This window comes from Saccopteryx bilineata, chromosome 3 (assembly GCF_036850765.1).
Source record: "Saccopteryx bilineata isolate mSacBil1 chromosome 3, mSacBil1_pri_phased_curated, whole genome shotgun sequence".
NCBI lineage: Eukaryota > Metazoa > Chordata > Mammalia > Chiroptera > Emballonuridae > Saccopteryx > Saccopteryx bilineata.
The window spans coordinates 47,646,456-47,663,251 of NC_089492.1; the positions used below are offsets into that span (position 1 = coordinate 47,646,456).

General features: G+C 40.4%; 1 protein-coding gene and 1 pseudogene across 2 annotated transcripts in view; one reads left to right on the forward strand and one right to left on the reverse strand.

Moving 5' to 3' along the window:
• The window catches only part of SPIDR (scaffold protein involved in DNA repair), a 451,079-nt gene that overhangs the window by 424,279 nt on the left and 10,004 nt on the right, over window positions 1–16,796 (forward strand). The gene's annotated exons all lie outside the window — the stretch shown is intronic.
• LOC136328580 (ribosome maturation protein SBDS pseudogene) lies at window positions 3,209–7,274 on the reverse strand (annotated as a pseudogene).

Sequence of the window (16,796 nt, forward strand, 5' to 3'; positions counted from 1 at the left end):
ATACTAGTAGTAATAGGGGACTTCCTTGCCCTGTTCCTAACCTTAAGAGGAAAGCGTCTATTTTCTCACCATTAAATATGATATTAGCTGTGAGGGTCTCATTAATTTTTTTGTTTGTTGTTTCATCTACTAAAGATGGTTATCTCTTTAGCCAGATTCAATAAAGTCAATAATTTCTATATTATCGACTTAACGCTCACTTTATAAGAAATGAATATTAAGCTCTCCTGCCCTTCTTTTACTGCACTTTTTCCATCACCAGTTATTTCTGTGTATTGTTGAGTAATAATCTATTCTATAATCATAATTAAGCCTTGCACACTTTGTCTACAAGTAGATCTCAAAGATTAAAATCAATAAATAGTATTTTTCAACTAAAATAAAATTTAAAAATAATAAATGAATAAATAGTATTTTTATTATTAGGATTGTGCAGTGGGCAAAAATAAGCTTACAGTTGTGACTATGTGAAATGGAGAGTTCATTCTTGTATTATTTATTAATTATTGTAGTATAAACAATTGTAAACTTACTTTTGCCCCACCCTGTATAAATATTTTTCACTGAATGATCTGAACAAAAAGAGGTTATACGGCAATGAGATACCACCTCACACCTGTTCGATTAGCTGTTATTAGCAAGTCAGGTAATAGCAAATGTTGGAGAGGCTGTGGAGAAAAAGGAACCCTCATACACTGTTGGTGGGAATGTAAAGTAGTACAACCATTATGGAAGAAAGTATGGTGGTTCCTCAAAAAACTGCAAATAGAACTACCTTATGACCCAGCAATCCCTCTACTGGGTATATATCCCCAAAACTCAGAAACATTGATACGTAAAGACACATGCAGCCCCATGTTTATTGCAGCATTGTTCACAGTGGCCAGGACATGGAAACAACCAAAAAGCCCATCAATAGATGACTGGATAAAGAAGATGTGGCACATATACACTATGGAATACTACTCAGCCATAAGAAATGATGACATCGGAACATTTACAGCAAAATGGTGGGATCTTGATAACATGATACGAAGCGAAATAAGTAAATCAGAAAAAAACAGGAACTGTATTATTCCATACGTAGGTGGGACATAATAGTGAAACTAAGAGACATTGATAAGAGTGTGGTGGTTACGGGGGGGGAGGGGGGAATGGGAGAGGGATAGGGGGTGGGAGGGGCACAAAGGAAACAAGATAGAAGGTGACAGAGGACAATCTGACTTTGGGTGGTGGGTATGCAACATAATTGAACGACAAGATAACCTGGACTTGTTATCTTTGAATATATGTATCCTGATTTATTGATGTCACCCCATTAAAAAAATAAAATTATAAAATAAAAAAAAAATAAAATAAAAAAAAAACAACAACAACAAAAAAAAGAGGTTATATAATAAATCTGACAAGTTCAGTGACTGAAAGTAATCACAGAGTGTGACCTGGTTGTAAATTCTTAACTGTGCAGATCATGGTGGGTAATCATGTCCTAGGCCTATAATTTCTGTAGTAAAAGCTTTATCTTTGCCTTAAGCCAGCCCTCTCACCTGTTCTTGAACTGTAACTACCCTCAAGGGACAACATGATCTTGTTGCCTGTGTACCATCCCTATTTACTATAAATGTTGAATGTTAATTATCCTGTACCCACCAATGTAATAAAATGTATCTCTCCATTTACATTTTATCCAATTATAGAGCTTTCCCCACTTTGCTTCTTCCGCTTTCTTTAACTACTACAGTAGATTTTTATGTAATATTTCTTGTTCTTTTGTTCGATTTTAAATGCATAAAAAGAACTGCAAAACAGCCCTCTCCAGAGCATTTTCTCAATCCATTAAGACAGGGATAGTCAACCTTCTTATAACTACCACCCACTTTTGTATCTCTGTTAGGAGTAAACTTTTCTAACCGCCCACTGGTTCCACAGTAATGGTGATTTATAAAGTAGGGAAGTAACTTTACTTTATAAAATTTATAAAGCAGAGTTACAGCAAGTTAAAGCATAATAATAATAATTACTTACCAAGTACTTTATGTCAGATTTTCGCTGTTTGGCATAATAAATCTTTATAAAACAACTTACTATAGTTAAATCTATCTTTTTATTTATACTTCAGTTGCTCTGCTACTGCTCACCATGAAAGCTAGAACGCCCACTAGTGTGCGGTAGGGACCAGGTTGACTACCACTGCATTAAGAGCTTGCTGCTAAACAGGTCTTTACTTTGGTTCAAATAAACTTATAAAATTTTCTATAGGTTTGGACATTCTTACATGGACAGTGAGAAAAGATTATACCAGACTTCTATTTATTTCTTATGATTTTTTTCATGGAGTTTTATATACCTTTATTTTTCTTGCTTTGCCTGCACTTTAGTGTAATTTTTCCCCCAAATCCCTAAAAATGGTGACAAATCATTGGAGTTTACCTTTTCCTAATTCTCTGCTGGAGCTTTCTGTCCCTCTGAACCAATCTTGATTATCTCTGATGTCAATTCTTGTCTTGGGACTCCCCTGTATTGATCATTTAGGTTTGACTCACTATTTTCTAAATCATACGACTTTTTTTATTGGTTTGTTACAACTCTGGGTTTTTCACAGATGTTCTTTACCAAGTTAGAAAGCTCCCTTCTATTCCTAGATTACTGAGAATATCGTGAATGGATGTAATTATAAACTTTAAGAATTAGAAATAAATTACTTCTTTTTTTTTTTTTACCAAGAATAATCTAAGTTATGGCAATGGGTCCAATGAAAATGATTTAAGTCCTGCACAGTCATCATAGCTATTTCTTTTGGATAATCAGTAAGTAATCATCCAAGCATTCTATTAGGCCATGATATAGTTACTCCTATACATGTATTTCATTAAGTAGAAATAAGACATTATGTTTTCTTTTTTCAGTAAATACTCCCTTTTTGTCGTACAGACATCTCCTCCCCAAATTAATCTTATTATAATTTACATTATTTAACTTTTCATCCACAAGAGCTGCCTCAAATAACTTTCACCTTGGAAAGCTACAAAGGCATGAGACTGCAACAAAGTTCTACTCTGGCCTTTGTATCTCGAATTTTTCATATTTACCAAAAACTCTAATGTATAAATGAAACTGAATTACCCCCACATTATAATACTTACTTAGGAAAGTCTTTTTTGTGTACACATTTAACACGAAGATAGAAAATGTCAAATAGTTCGAACAGCTATTTGGCAAACCACAGAAAGAAAATAGGACAGTGGGAAATGAAAAAGTTGCAGTGTTTTAAAACTGAAGAGATTGATGAATGTCTTTCAAATTTCTCATCTCCTTCTTTCACATCTTTTAGGTTGACTACTTCCAAAGAACCTTTGCATTTTGCTCCTTTTTTTATTAGTTTATCAATTTCTCTGAAGCATCCTGGATCAGTTAGACATAATTTCTAATTATTGACTATAATCCTCACTTTATATAATCTTAATCTTGAGCTTTTCTTTGAGTTTTTTTCCTTCACTGTCTTCATTTTCTCTATTAACTGCTTTGTTCTGAAGCTTGCTGTTTTGTACTTTTGTTGGTTTTAACTTTATTACCCTCTGAGAAGGATAACAGTGTATGGTCTCTTTGTTTCAGGGTTCACACATTGTCGGCCTCAATAGTTGCTATGTTCCTAAACATCTGCTCCAGGTATATGTGTCATTCTTGGGAAAAGTTTTCAATTAGTCATAATCGTTCCTTGGATACACCTCATTGGCTAGATACTACCATTGTGCAGAACTTACCGTTCTTTATCTGATACGTGAACCTCCCCTTTAGTCAAAATCTGCTTACAGATATCAGTCTAGTCATCTGTTCCAAATATACTGGTGATGTCTTCCTTCTTTGCAACCTGCGACTTTCTCAGCAGATCTCCATCATGGTCTTTGTCCACCACTCAACTAGCCCTTGACTTGGATTCTGTAGCAGGCATGTTCATATCCCTGCCAGTGCACTTCCTGCATGCCACAGCCAGGCAGATCTGGTTGTTGGAGATGAAGATCAACATTGTGGCTGCTCATAGACCTTGGGTCCAGTGAACTAAGACAGGCCTGTACCAAGGGCCTCAGGGCCACCACCTCCCTGCAACAACCTGGTGTCATGTGACACAGTAAGGGCTGGTAGAGTGTGAGGTGCCATGACCAATTAGGCCTAGCCACCAATTTGTACTTCTTAATCTTTTTACCTTTTTCACACAGTCTCCCAAAATCCACATCCCCCCCCCAAATCTGGCAACCATCAGTTTGTTCTCTGTATCTGTGAGTTTGAGTTTGTTTCTGTTTTTTTGTGTGCGTGTTTGTTTTTTACAGAGTCAGAGAGAGGGATAGACAGGAACAGGCAGGCAGAAACAGAGAGAGAGAGATGAGAAGCATCAATCATCAGTTTTTCATTGCGACACCTTAGTTGTTCATTGATTGCTTTCTCATATGTGCCTTGACCGTGGGCCTACAGCAGACCGAGTAACCCCTTGCTCAAGCCAGCAACTTTGGGTCCAAGCTGGTGAGCTTTGCTTAAACCAGATGAGTCCGCACTCAAGCTGGCAACATTGGGGTCTTGAACCTGGGTCCTCCACATCCCAGTCTGACGCTCTATCCATTGTGCCATTGCCTGGTCAGGCTTTTTTACTTTGTTTTTTAGAATCCACATATAAAGTGAAATCATATGGTGTTTGTCTTTCTCTAACTTATTTCACTTAGCATAATATTCTCTAGGTCCATCCATTTTGTCACAAATGGTTAGATTTGTTATTTTTTATGGCCAAGTAATATTCTATGGTATATATGTACCACATTTTTATACATTTGTCTTTTGATTGGAACATTTAATCCATTTCCATTTAAAGTACTTATTGATATGTATGTAGTTATAGCCATTTTATTGTTTTCTGGTTGTTTTTGTAGTTATTTTTTATTCATTTATTATTCTCATGCTTTCTTCTCCTGATTGTTGATGGCTCTTAATAGTATTGTCTTTGAATTTCTTTCTTTCTATTTTTTGTATAACTTGTGGATTTTTGGTTTGTGGTTACCATGTGCTTCATATATACCAAGCTATGTTTACAGCAGTCTATTTTAAGTTGATGGTTGCTCAAGCTCCAGTACATAACATTTTTACTCCTTCTACATTTATGTTTTTGTCATTACTTTTTACCTCTTTGGTATGAGTTTGTTTGTATTTCTTAGTTTACTATTATAATCATATATGATCTTTCAATTTGTGTACTAGCTTTAGTGCTCCTTGATCTACTACTTTTATTATGTTTGCCTTTGTCAGTGAGAATTTTTTTCTTCACAATATTTTCTTATTCATATATTGTTTTTCTTCTTCTTAAAGAAGTCCCTTTAGCCTTTCTTGTACTACTGGGTTGGTGGTGATGAACTCCTTTAGCTTTTTCTTGTCTGGGAAACTCTTTATCTCTCCTTCAACTCTAAAAGAAAGCCTTGCCTGGTAGAGTAGTCTTGGTTGTAGGTTCTTGCTTTTCATCACTTTATATATTTCATGCCAATCCTTGTGGCCTGCAAAGTTTCTGTTGAGAAAATAGCTGACAATTTTATGGGAGCACCTTTGTAGTTAATTAACTGCTTTTTTCTTTTAAGATTCTCTCTCTGTCTTTAACCTTTGGCATTTTAATTATAATGTGACTTGGTGTGGGCCTCTTGGTGTTCATCTTGTTTGGGCTCTCTGTACTTCCTGGGCTTACATATATATTTCCTTCACCAGGTTAGGGATGTTTTCAGTCATTATTTCTTCAAATAGGTTCTCAATCTCTTCCTCTCTATACCCTCTGATACCCATGTGATGTGAATGTTGTTACTTTTGATGTCCCAAAGGCCCCTTAAACTATACCTTTTTTTAAAATTCTTTTTTCTTTTTGCTATTTCAATTGGGCATTTACTGCCCTTGTCTTCCATATCACTGTGATTCAATCCTCTGCTTCATCAAATCTCTTGATTTCATCCAGTGCATTTTTTATTTCAGTTATGGTATTCTCTATTTCTGACTGGTTCTTTGTAATGTCTTTTATACTCTTTTTTATGGTTCCTGTCTTTTTGTAGAAGTTCTCACTGAGATCATCTATTCTCCCTCTAAGTTCTTTGAGTATTTTATAACCATTGTTTTGAACTCTGCATCTGGTAGATTGATTACCTCCATTTTGTTTAGTGCCTTTTCTGGAGTTTTGTCCTGTTGTTTTATTTAAGATATGCTTCTTTGTCTCCTTGTTTTTCATGTCTCCCTGTGTTTGTTTCTATGAATTAGGTAGATCTGCTACATCTCCCAGTTTGGGCAGAGTGGCCTTATCTGGGTGCTCCAAGAGCATCCTTTATGTGGATTGTGTGTGCTCTTTTATAATTGTGTCTTAATTACTGTTGACATGTCAGCAGGTGAGATTGACAGAGCAGGATTCGCTTTAATGGGGCTCTGATGCTTGCCAAATGTGGCCTTCAGCAATGTCATTTGTGGCACTGATTGGGCAGTAGCCAGGTGTGGTCTGAAGCCACCCACCAGGCGTGTTGATCCTGAGGCCTCTTTGGAGGGGCTCCAGTATCACTAACATCAGCTGCTCCTTTGTTTCCAGCCAGAGCCATCTGGTAGGAGCTACACAGTGTTCTGCAGGTGGTAGCTGCCTTTACTGGGTTTTAAGGTGCTCTTACGTGGTTATGCTGTGAACAGAGGCTGGCTGCTACTCATACTGGGCCTGGGACTGCTAAGCAAGAGGTGGATAAAGAGCACACTAAGGCCGGCGCTGCTTATTTGGGATTTGTGGACCTTTGAGAGATTTTAGGAAGGTCTGTAGCACAGGCCCAGACAGAACACATGAATTGGGTAGGGTAGGGTCTCCGAGACCAATGTTAGTCAGGTTGATGGAGATTCAGATTTGAGGGAGGGCTCAATAAAGGAACAGTGGCACTGCATGCACTTTACCCTTGGAGAGAGCTGCCTCTTCAACCCTCATCTGTGGCAAGAAAAAATTCAGCCCCCCACCCCCACTTTATGTCCCTGGTTCTTTATGAGCTGCTGTCCCTTCTCTGGAGCTTAGGGTGAGTGTTTGTGAACATGTGAGTCTGTGCTTGAGCTCTTTAAGAAGATACCTGGCTCTGTGTCAGTGTCACCTGGACTAAGACCCTGCTGATTTTCACAGCCACCTGTTGTGGGAAGTCCTCTTCCCAGAACTGATGTTCCAGCATGGGGAGCCTGCTGTGGGGCTGGGACCCTGTAAAGCCAGTAGCCACGGCCACCATCACAGCCGCCTGGCCCATGCAGGTTTACATTTGATTCGGACAGACAGTAATGAAATAACAGAGCCAAGAACTGGTGGGCCATTAGCTTTAATCCTAGCTTGCACCCGGCGGGCAAGGAATACACACAGTGGGAAAACACTTCCCTTTCCATTCAGAGCTCCCAAAGCCACTGAATTATCCGAGTTTCCTAGAATCAAAGGTTTCAACCTCACCAGCCTTATCCACTTCTGTTCCCCATCTCCTTCTCTCTGCACAAACTGGCTTCTTCGTTAGCACTCCGCCATCTTGGCTGCTTCTCCTTCTCCTCCACGTGGCCTTTCTCTACTCTCCTCCAGCATGGGCTCCTCTGCCTCACTTTATAGTGTAGAAATCAAAACCTTTAATCCAATATACAAACAAGGAAATCTCTGATACAAAGTTATTTATCTGAGGTATAATAGGATTTCTCATGAGAGTGCACCACCCCACATCATGCAACAGACAAGGGTGTGGGGAAAAGCTTAGTTTTGAAAAGATCTAGTATTAAAAAGGTAGGAAAGGCTTAGTCTTAAAACTATGCCTTAGGCTATAACGACCCTGCCTGCTTACAGCCTGTCCCCCACACCCAATGCAAACTATAAGCCAGCAAACATATACATCATATTTACAAACTTATTTGACCAACAGACCTCTTGCCTCTAAGGGTGGACCTTCACAGCCAAGATACCTCTTCTGCTACTTTTTTATTTTGATTTATTTTTTAATATATTGGGTTGACATGGTCAACCAAATCATAATTTTCAAGTGTACAACTCCATATAGGCATATGAAAAAATGCTTCCTTTTTACTTAATTTTTTAATTGATTTAAGAGAGACAGAAAGAGGAAAGGAGAGAGAGAGAGAAGCAGGCATTCATTTTGTTGTTCTATTTAATCACTCTGATCAGGGATTGAACCCACAACTTTTGTGTTTCAGGAGGATGCTCTAACTCAGTGGTCCCCAACCTTTTTTAGGCCACGGACTGGTTTAATGTCAGAAAATATTTTCATGGACCTGCCTTTGGGGGGGGGACAGATAAATGCACAAAATAAAATTATGCAACCAGCGTAAAAACTGTGGTATTTTTAAATATAATTGTTGAACTTACGAGACAAGCGTCAAGAGTGAGTCTTAGATGGATATAACAGGGAATCTGGTCACTTTTTAAAAATAAAACATCGTTCAGACTTAAACAAATAAAACGGAAATAATGTAAGTTATTTATTCTTTCTCTGCAAACCAGTACCAAATGGCCCACGCGGACCGGTACCGGTCTGTGGCCCGGGGGTTGGGGACCACTGGTCTAACTGACTGAGCTAAATGGCCAGGGCCTCCCTTTTGCTTCTTAACTGCCATACATAGGCTTGGGACCAGGCCTTTTTTTCCTCCCCACCCCTTTTAGCAGTCTTGTCATGGCTTCTTCTATATATCCTTAGTTATAAGACTTCTGTTCAGCTTGTCTTCAGGTGGTTATTCTATAATTTAGTTGTAATTTTAATGTGGTGGTGGGAGGAGGCAAGCATGGTGTTTACCTACTTTGCCATTGTGGAAGAACAGTATGTAGAAAAAGATGAATTTGAATTTAATTGAATGTGAACAATAAAGGTCACCAAAAAAAAATGGTTACAGAATGACTGAGTCATTGTCTGGGTGGGATAAGATATCCTGCTGCAGTTTCCCCTGAAGCCAGGGAGGATGGTCTTAAGATGACCTGCTTTCCCTGAGTCTGCTCAGGTGTGCAATTTCCCCTGAAGCCAGGAAGGATCTTAGCACTTGATTGCCGCCTAGTTAGTTATTCCGGAATGTGGTGACATTTCTTTGTCCCTAGAGGCTATGCAGGAAGGGCCCTCTGTAATAGCCTCCAGCCTTCTCATAAAATAGGTAGGGCTTAGACTACTTCTGAAGCCCTAAAGAACTCCTCCTTGTAGATGCACATGCAGGTAGCTGACTTTGGAGCCCAGGCTGAGGCTTCCAGATCTGGTAATGTGTTCCTCCAGGGTTTGGTGAGATTTCTACATACTCATAATTCTCTTTTTCTTAGTCTGTAGCTTTAACTAGCTATTACTCTAGAACCCAGGCTGATATTTCTCTGTCTGGTGTGTAGCTTATTGTTGGGTTGATTCTTTTTCTTTATTCTACTTTAGGTCGTATAAGTTCAAACCCTTTTTGATTTTGCCTTGATTATTTTTATTGTTATTAATCATAATAAATTTCCCCCTAAAATCCATCCATGAGTAATTGCAACTCTGTAGTCCGCCTCCTGCACAGCACAGCCAACTTGACCGTAATAGTGGGTTCTTTAATTCCTCCCTGCAGTTCTGTCAGTTTGCTTCATGTATTTTGTTTTTTTTACAGAGAGAGGGACAGACAGACAGGAACAGAAAGATGAGAAGCATCAATCATTAGTTTTTCATTGCTCATTGCAACACCTTAGTTGTTCATTGATTGCTTTCTCATATGTGCCTTGACCGCGGGCGTTCAGCAAACCAAGAAACCCCTTGCTCGAGCCAGTGACCTTGGATCCAAGCTGGTGAGCTCTGCTCAAACCAGATGAGCCCGTGCTCAAGCTGGTGACCTCGGGGTCTCTAACCTGGGTCCTCGGCATCCCAGTCCGACGCTCTATCCACTGCGCCACCGCCTGGTCAGGCTGCTTCATGTATTTAATAGACTATTAGGCACATATACATTAAGGATTATTATATCTTCTTCGTGAGTTGACCCCTTTAACGTTATTCATGCCCTTCTCTATCCCTGATAGGTTCCCTTGCTCTGAAGTCTTCTCTGTCTGAAATTAATATAATTACTCGTGCTCTTATATCAGAGTATATCTTTATTTATATCCGTATATTTTTTATCTGTATGTCTTTATATTTGAAGTGTGTCTATATATTTTAGTCTATATACATATTGTAGACAATATAGATCGGTGCTCTATTTCTTCCCACTCTGATTTGTATATTTAGACTGACCACTTACATTAAAAGTAAATATTTATATAATTGGATTAATATCTATCATATTTATAATTGTTTTCTATTGTTCATTTCCTCTTTGTCTTCCACTCTCTGCCTTGTCTCATTTTTTTACCTTTTCTCATTTTAATTGAGTATTTTATATTACTCCATTTTTGTCTCAGTATATCAATTATACTTTTTAAAAAAAAAATTTTTAGTGATAGTAGACACTTTCAACCAAACAAGTCCATATTCGGATGCCACTGCTGGGCTTCACAGCAGCACCTGTCCCGTCTGGCAGTGTTCTCCACTCCTGCTCCCGCCCCTATAGCACTGCTGCACTTGCTTCACTTAGCCAGAGGGTGCAGTCCTGAACACTGTTTTGTTTTGTTTGTTTGTTTGTTTGTTTTTGTATTTTTCTGAAGCTGGAAAAGGGGAGAGACAGCCAGACAGACTGCCGCATGCGCCCGACCGGGATCCACCCGGCATGCCCACCAGGGGCGACACTCTGCCCCTCCAGGGCATCGCTCTGCCGCGACCAGAGCCACTCTAGTGCCTGGGGCAGAGGCCAAGGAGCCATCCCCAGCGCCTGGGCCATCTTTGCTCCAATGGAGCCTTGGCTGCGGGAGGGGAAGAGAGAGACAGAGAGGAAGGAGGGGGGGGGTGGAGAAGCAAATGGGTGCTTCTCCTATGTGCCCTGGCCGGGAATCGAACCCGGGTCCCGTGCACGCCAGGCCGATGCTCTATCACTGAGCCAACCGGCCAGGGCCCACTTTGTTATTTTTAAAAACTGTTATCCTTTAGATCAATTTAGAATGACAAATGGTAAAGATTTTGTTTTACCTTTATTCCTTCTCTAATGCTATTCCTTTACTTTGTATAGATCTATTTTCTGACCTATATAATTTCCCTTCACATTTCACTATTTTAATGTAGAGTTCCCTATGGGTCCCTCTGTAAAGCTATCCCACTGGCCTGTGGGTGGGTCAGGGAGATGTGTAAACAGACTGTTATCACAGTGCTGCCAGGTCCTCTGATAAAGACCATTTAACTAGGGATTAAGAGAAAACTCCAGGCCCTCGCCGGTTGGCTCAGCGGTAGAGCATCGGCCTAGCGTGCGGAGGACCCGGGTTTGATTCCCGGCCAGGGCACACAGGAGAAGCGCCCATTTGCTTCTCCACCCCTCCGCCGCGCTTTCCTCTCTGTCTCTCTCTTCCCCTCCCGCAGCCAAGGCTCCATTGGAGCAAAGATGGCCCGGGCGCTGGGGATGGCTCTGTGGCCTCTGCCTCAGGCGCTAGAGTGGCTCTGGTCACAACATGGCGACGCCCAGGATGGGCAGAGCATCGCCCCCTGGTGGGCAGAGCATTGCCCCTGGTGGGTGTGCCGGGTGGATCCCGGTCGGGCGCATGCGGGAGTCTGTCTGACTGTCTCTCCCCGTTTCCAGCTTGAAAAAAATGAAAAAAAAAAAGAGAAAACTCCAGCTGCAAAATATCAAAGTTTGGCCCAACCTCCCATGTTGCACTGCCTCAGCCATGACAGAGGCGGGGGTGGTAGCCAGTTCCCGCTGATGGACAGAGGCACCAAGGATTCTGTCATGCTCTCCAGCCACTTGTGGGCTTGACCACATCTGACTGTCAAATCCCCAAGTCCTCTCTACTCTGTGAAGTAACAATAGCCTCAGTTCCTCAGCCTTGCCCTGTTTTGCCTGTGCCTGTCCTAGAAAATCCAGTGATGGCTTGTCCAAAGTATATCCCCAAGCAGGTGCTCACACCATCTGCAGAAAATCAGTGTTGGGAATCGGGCAGCTCTCATCAGTAGCTAAAGCAGCTGGGCATCAGGGTCTGCAGTGGCAACCTGAGCCTGTAAAACATTGAGCATTTTCCTTGAGTAGGGCTTGAACAGATTCAGAGTAAACCCTGTGAGCTAGCTGCTCACTGAGAAGTACCATCTGCCCATCTGTACTGGCGGAAGGCTTTAAGGGCTCCTGGGAAATAGAGCCTCCATGAAATGTGATGTTCACTCCACTCACTTCAGTTCACTTAACATGGGTCACCAGACCTTCTCCTTACTCCCCAAACACCAACTCCCAGAGTGTGCAGGCACTTCTTTCCAGTTCATTGTCTGGGCTGAAAAAGTTTTGCAGCATTGATTTTATCTTCCTCATCTTGCACACCACTTCGTATACACGCTTGTTAGTGGGTGATGATCTTGCTTGCCCTGTGGGAACAGACGCAGCAAGCACACTCTGTGTCTCCTGGGAGGTGGGAGCGAAGTCCTGTCTTCAAACCAGGTTTGGGCCTCTAACAAGAAGAAAAAATGCTGAACCCCAACTTCTTTCAGTCATCTAAAAGGGTGGGGAGTAACATGTGGCTGAAAAGTTAAAAGTCACTGAAGAAAATTTTAAAACAGGCTTACAGTGCCAGGAAAACTCAGACTGTCCAGAGCATGAGGCAGCTATGTGCCTCTGCTGGACACGAAGGAAGGGCTGAGCTCTTCTGAAAGGACCCTTTGAAAGAACCCTCTTAAAAAGATATTTTAATAGATATTTAATATATCTTTTCCAAACCTAATTATAAGAACTTTCTGTAAATAAAACAGGGAAAATAAAGGCTTTTAATAGCAAATCACAGCAATGAGTGTGATATCACACTCATCAAACTCTTAATAAAAATTTTTTTTTCCTGATGCTCATTTTTTTTATTTAGAAATTAAATTTAGCATTTCTGTAGCATTTGAACTGTTCATTGCGTCGTGTGCCCATCACCTAAAGTCAGATCATTTTCTGTCGTCGCATATTTGGCTCTCTTTACTTTCTCCCCCACGCCCTTCTTCTGGTAACCACCTCATTTTTGTCTGTGTCCACGAGTCTCAGTTTTATATTCCACTTATATGTGAACTCGTATAGTTCTTAGCTTTTTCTGATTTACTTATTTCACTCAGATTGATATTCTCAAGGTCCATTATGTTTTTGTAAATGACATTGTATCATCATCTCTTATGGCTGAGCTCATTTAAGTCAATGATCTAGATACTAACAATTTAATAGTACACTCCCCAGACATCCCTTGAATTCATTTAGGGTTGCCAGAAGGGTTGTCCAGTGGTGTGTAGATCCCAGATGAAATACATTTCCTCAACTCATGCCCTAATTGGAAGGAAATTGCTTCATTCCATATAAATGTAAATGCTATTAACACCCAAAGATAGTAAGGTAAAAAGGGACTTTGTTTTTTATCAGTTTTCTTTTATTTTTTTTGTTTGTTTGTTTGTTTTTTGTATTTTTCTGAAGTTGGAAACGGGGAGGCAGTCAGACAGATTTCCGCATGCGCCCGACCAGGATCCACTTGGCATGCCCACCAGGGGGCGATGCCCTGCCCATCTGGGGCATCACTTTGCCGCAATCAGAGCGCTTCTAGTGCCTGAGGCAGAGGCCACAGAGCCATCCTTAGTGCCCAGGCAAACTTTGCTCCAATGGAGCCTTGGCTGCGGGAGGGGAAGAGAGAAACAGAGAGGAAGGAGAGGGGGAGGGGTGGAGAAGCAGATGGGCGCTTCTCCTGTGTGCCCTGGCTGGGAATCGAACCTGGGACTCCTGCACGCCAGGCCGACGCTCTACCACTGAGCCAACCGGCCAGGGCAGTTTTCTTTTGTTAAAAAGATTTTATTCGTTGATTTCAGAGAGAGAAAGGAGAGGGTGAGGAGCCAGTAGCACCAATTCACAGTAGCCGCCTCTCATACTGCCCTGACTGGGCAAGCCTGGGGTTTCAAACAAGCGACCTCTGCGCTCCGGGTGGGCGCTCCATCCACTGCACCACCAGAGGTCAGGCTGCAGCAGTCTTTATTGGAGGATCTCTGCTGGACATGCCACTCCCCTTGGCCTGTAGTGAGTCAGTCAACACTCCTTTCTGTCTGCATTATAAGCCCTATTGACTTTAATTTCTATGCTTTTAACTTGATACCGGTTAGATTTGCAAGGACAGTGAAAGTAGGGGGGCAGCCTTTTCAAAATCAAAATCTATTTCCATTTTTAGAAAGTCATTCAAGTATATCTTGAAAGGATGTATTTTAATAAATCAAACCTACTTAGTTCTCATAGTTCTGTTTTATCCTCTACAGATAAGTTTTCTTCTAATGTTTGTTCTAGGAATGAAATTCTTCCCTATTGTGGAGAGTGGGAATGATAACTGGAAATTTAGGTCACTAATTTCACCACTTTTCAACAAGGATGATCCATGATTTGACAATATATCTATAATGCTTCATGTTCCAAGAAAATTAGACCATCTCAGTCTCCTGTTTAAAATTCTTCACTGGCTTCTCATCCCTTCCAAGATCAACACTAAAATCCCCAGCAAGATCCTCGATAATCAAAGTCTGTTAACTGTAGAGCCACCTCACCTGCCTTCCCTTTATGCCTGCTTGGCCTCTAGCCTCACCACAGGATACAGTGTAGGTGCTCCCCTCCTCACCTGCAGCCCCACCTGAGTTCCCTTCTTTTACAAAGCCGCACCTGACCCTCAAGCCAGCCTCATACGCCTCTTTTCTGCACCTCTGAAGGGTCTTTTTCATTTCTCAACTTAACATTTATTTGACAGTATTTTAAGTAGACTGTTTCAGAGTAGTTTAAGGTTTTCTAAGGTGACCAATCTTTCTCCTTTAGGGAGGACAGTCCTTCTTTTGTAAGTTCCGTCCTCCCTCGAAAAGTATCCTCCTACGTGTCCTCCTTTTTTATTTTGGAAGACTAATCTGTATATGTCCATATTCGATCGACGCAGAGTTGATCCATTGCGTGTGATGTGATGTATTTGTAGCTAAATTAGTACTTTTTTTATAATTATTAAAAATTAATAGGCATGTAAGCATAATTACAATATAAAATATTACAAATGTTTTTGTTATGCATTTATCATATTATAGTGTATTATTGTTGCAATGAATAAAATGTTTTATTTATTTACGATATTGTTTTCTTCAATTTATTTTTGTCCTCCTTTTCCTTGTAAAAAAGTTGGTCACCTTAGGTTTACAGCAAAATTAAGCAGGAGGTACAGAGATTTCTCATATTCTCCTTGCCCCCACGCATGCATTGCCTCTCTTATTATCAACGTCTGCCACCAGAATGGTACATTTGTTACAATAAATAAACCTACTTTGACACGTCCTAATCAACCGCAGAACATAGTTTATATTAAGGTTCCCTGTTGGCATTGTCCTTTCTTTGGGTTGGACCAATGTATGACATGTATCCATCATTGTAGTTCAAACAGAATAGTAGCACTGACCTAAAAATCCTCTATGCTCCACCTATTTATTCCTCCTGCTCTTTTAACACTTGGCAGCCTTGAAATAGTTTATATAGTTTTACTTCTTCCAGAATGTCTTACAGTTGGAATCACAGCTTTTTGAAACTAGCTTCCTTAGCTAAGCAATATGCATTTAAGTTTCCTCTATGCCTTTGCATGGTTTGATAGCTCATTTCTAGCACTGAATAATATTTCGTTGTCTGGATGTGCCACAGTTTGTTTATTCACCTACTGAAGGACTTCATGGTTACTTCCAAGCTCAGTTTGTTTATTCACCTACCGAAGGACTTCATAGTTGCTTCCAAGTTTTGCCAATTATGAATAAAACTGCTGTAAACATCTGTATACAGGTGTTTGTGTAGACCCAAGTTTTTGATTCATGTGGATAAATACCAAGGAGCATGCTTGCTGACTCATGCGGTAAGACTATACAGTATTTACTTTTCCAGAAACCACTAAACTACCTTCCAAAGTCCCACTACCATTCTGCATTCCCGCCAGCAAAGAGTTCTCGTTGCTCCACTCCTCACCAGAATTTGGTGTTGTCAGTGTTCTGGTTTTGGGCCATCCTAATGGGTGTGTAGTGGTACTTAATTGTTTTAATTTGCATTTCCCTGATGATACATGATGTTAGACATCTTTTCATATGCTTATTTGTCATTAGTATGTCTTTAGTGAGGTGTCTTTTGAGGTCTTTGGCTCATTTCCCTTTTCATTTAGAAATTAAATTTAATTGGGGTGACATTGATCAATAACAGTACAAAGGTCTCAGGTGAACATCCCCATAGCATTTGAACTGTTGATTGTGTTGTTTCCCATCACCCCAAATTTAAATCTTTTTCCATCACCATATATTTGTCACTCTTGACTCCCCTCCTCCCTACCTCCCTACCCCCCTACCCCCTGGATACACTTCACTTTTATTGATGTCCATGAGTCTCAGTTTTACATCCTACTGTGTGGGATATATGGCTCATTTCTTAATTAGGTTCTTTGTGTTCTTATTCTTGAGTTTAAAAGTTTACTATATATTTTGGATAATAGTCCTTTATCAGATATGTCTTTTGCAAATATTTTCTCCCATGTTTCATGATAGTTTTACTCATTATTTGTATATCTGCGTTTCCAACCAGATAATAGAGTCCATGAGAGTAGGGATTGTAGCATTCATCTTTATGTTTTTAGTGCTACACGTATGTCCCACACTAAATAGTACTGTATATACATTTGTTTGTTGAAAAATCACAAATGTTGGAGTAAAAATGAA